We start from the raw sequence: 2,500 nt of genomic DNA on the forward strand, positions 1-2,500 counted from the left end.
ACCTTGCATTGTCAATTGCCAAATCTGTATATGGATAAGTAGCCTATGGTTGTCAACTTATTTCGTACGGCCATACCAGCCTGGCAATGCCCGATCTCGTCTGATCTCGGAAGCTAAGCAGGGTCGGGCCTGGTTAGTACTTTGATGGGAGACCGCCTGGGAATACCAGGTGCTGTATGCTCTTTTGCTCATTCACTTAGAAACTGAAATGTTGCAATATGCACAAGTAGTCCTTCATGAAAGGGGCTGGAAGCTGTTTTCATTTTGACACGAGAGAGAGAGAGAGAGAGACCACCTTGCATTGTCAATTGCCAAATCTGTATATGGATAAGTAGCCTATGGTTGTCAACTTATTTCGTACGGCCATACCAGCCTGGCAACGCCCGATCTCGTCTGATCTCGGAAGCTAAGCAGGGTCGGGCCTGGTTAGTACTTGGATGGGAGACAGCCTGGGAATACCAGGTGCTGTATGCTCTTTTGCTCATTCACTTAGAAACTGAAATGTTGCAATATGCACAAGTAGTCCTTCATGAAAGGGGCTGGAAGCTGTTTTCATTTTGACACGAGAGAGAGACAGAGAGAGAGAGACCACCTTGCATTGTCAATTGCCAAATCTGTATATGGATAAGTAGCCTATGGTTGTCAACTTATTTCGTACGGCCATACCAGCCTGGCAACGCCCGATCTCGTCTGATCTCGGAAGCTAAGCAGGGTCGGGCCTGGTTAGTACTTGGATGGGAGACCGCCTGGGAATACCAGGGGCTGTATGCTCATTTGCTCATTCACTTAGAAACTGAAATGTTGCAATATGCACAAGTAGTCCTTCATGAAAGGGGCTGGAAGCTGTTTTCATTTTGACACGAGAGAGAGAGAGAGACCACCTTGCATTGTCAATTGCCAAATCTGTATATGGATAAGTAGCCTATGGTTGTCAACTTATTTCGTACGGCCATACCAGCCTGGCAACGCCTGATCTCTTCTGATCTCGGAAACTAAGCAGGGTCGGGCCTGGTTAGTACTTGGATGGGAGACCGCCTGGGAATACCAGGTGCTGTATGCTCTTTTGCTCATTCACTTAGAAACTGAAATGTTGCAATATGCACAAGTAGTCCTTCATGAAAGGGGCTGGAAGCTGTTTTCATTTTGACACGAGAGAGAGACCACCTTGCATTGTCAATTGCCAAATCTGTATATGGATAAGTAGCCTATGGTTGTCAACTTAATTCGTACGGCCATACCAGCCTGGCAACGCCCAATCTTGTCTGATCTCGGAAGCTATGTAGGGTCGGGCCTGGTTAGTACTTGGATGGGAGACCGCCTGGGAATACCAGGTGCTGTATGCTCTTTTGCTCATTCACTTAGAAACTGAAATGTTGCAATATGCACAAGTAGTCCTTCATGAAAGGGGCTGGAAGCTGTTTTCATTTTGACACGAGAGAGAGACCACCTTGCATTGTCAATTGCCAAGTCTGTATATGGATAAGTAGCCTATGGTTGTCAACTTATTTCGTACGGCCATACCAGCCTGGCAACGCCTGATCTCGGAAGCTAAGCAGGGTCGGGCCTGGTTAGTACTTGGATGGGAGACCGCCTGGGAATACCATGTGCTGTATGCTCTTTTGCTCATTCACTTAGAAACTGAAATGTTGCAATATGCACAAGTAGTCCTTCATGAAAGGGGCTGGAAGCTGTTTTCATTTTGACACGAGAGAGAGAGAGACCACCTTGCATTGTCAATTGCCAAATCTGTATATGGATAAGTAGCCTATGGTTGTCAACTTATTTCGTACGGCCATACCAGCCTGGCAACGCCCGATCTCGTCTGATCTCGGAAGCTAAGCAGGATCGGGCCTGGTTAGTACTTGGATGGGAGACCGCCTGGGAATACCAGGTGCTGTATGCTCTTTTGCTCATTCACTTAGAAACTGAAATGTTGCAATATGCACAAGTAGTCCTTCATGAAAGGGGCTGGAAGCTGTTTTCATTTTGACACGAGAGAGAGAGAGAGAGAGAGACCAACTTGCATTGTCAATTGCCAAATCTGTATATGGATAAGTAGCCTATGGTTGTCAACTTATTTCGTACGGCCATACCAGCCTGGCAACGCCCGATCTCGTCTGATCTCGGAAACTAAGCAGGGTCGGGCCTGGTTAGTACTTGGATGGGAGACCGCCTGGGAATACCAGGTGCTGTATGCTCTTTTGCTCATTCACTTAGAAACTGAAATGTTGCAATATGCACAAGTAGTCCTTCATGAAAGGGGCTGGAAGCTGTTTTCATTTTGACACGAGAGAGAGAGAGAGAGAGAGAGAGACCACCTTGCATTGTCAATTACCAAATCTGTATATGGATAAGTAGCCTATGGTTGTCAACTTAATTCGTACGGCCATACCAGCCTGGCAACGCCCAATCTCGTCTGATCTCGGAAGCTAAGCAGGGTCGGGCCTGGTTAGTACTTGGATGGGAGACCGCCTGGGAATACCAGGTGCTGTATGCTCTT

At 47.1% G+C, this 2,500-nt stretch overlaps 4 non-coding genes and 5 pseudogenes across 4 annotated transcripts; all 9 read left to right on the plus strand.

Annotated features, from left to right (window-relative positions):
- The first annotated feature begins 62 nt into the window (after nt 1-62).
- On the plus strand, nt 63-181 carry LOC146297140 (5S ribosomal RNA). Its single transcript, XR_014746625.1, has one exon. It is a non-coding gene; the product is annotated as a 5S ribosomal RNA (ribosomal RNA).
- A 174-nt stretch (nt 182-355) lies between these two features.
- Nucleotides 356-474, plus strand: LOC146297141 (5S ribosomal RNA; annotated as a pseudogene).
- A 178-nt stretch (nt 475-652) lies between these two features.
- On the plus strand, nt 653-771 carry LOC146297142 (5S ribosomal RNA). Its single transcript, XR_014736391.1, has one exon. It is a non-coding gene; the product is annotated as a 5S ribosomal RNA (ribosomal RNA).
- A 170-nt stretch (nt 772-941) lies between these two features.
- Nucleotides 942-1,060, plus strand: LOC146297143 (5S ribosomal RNA; annotated as a pseudogene).
- Nucleotides 1,061-1,224: 164 nt separating this feature from the next.
- On the plus strand, nt 1,225-1,343 carry LOC146297144 (5S ribosomal RNA; annotated as a pseudogene).
- Nucleotides 1,344-1,507: 164 nt separating this feature from the next.
- Nucleotides 1,508-1,616, plus strand: LOC146297145 (5S ribosomal RNA; annotated as a pseudogene).
- A 168-nt stretch (nt 1,617-1,784) lies between these two features.
- Nucleotides 1,785-1,903, plus strand: LOC146297146 (5S ribosomal RNA). Its single transcript, XR_014746413.1, has one exon. It is a non-coding gene; the product is annotated as a 5S ribosomal RNA (ribosomal RNA).
- A 176-nt stretch (nt 1,904-2,079) lies between these two features.
- On the plus strand, nt 2,080-2,198 carry LOC146297147 (5S ribosomal RNA). The gene has a single exon (XR_014739022.1). It is a non-coding gene; the product is annotated as a 5S ribosomal RNA (ribosomal RNA).
- A 180-nt stretch (nt 2,199-2,378) lies between these two features.
- Nucleotides 2,379-2,497, plus strand: LOC146297148 (5S ribosomal RNA; annotated as a pseudogene).
- The last annotated feature ends 3 nt before the right edge of the window (nt 2,498-2,500 follow it).

This window comes from Hypomesus nipponensis, chromosome 3, assembly GCF_054491055.1.
Source record: "Hypomesus nipponensis isolate SF chromosome 3, ASM5449105v1, whole genome shotgun sequence".
NCBI classification, from domain to species: domain Eukaryota; kingdom Metazoa; phylum Chordata; class Actinopteri; order Osmeriformes; family Osmeridae; genus Hypomesus; species Hypomesus nipponensis.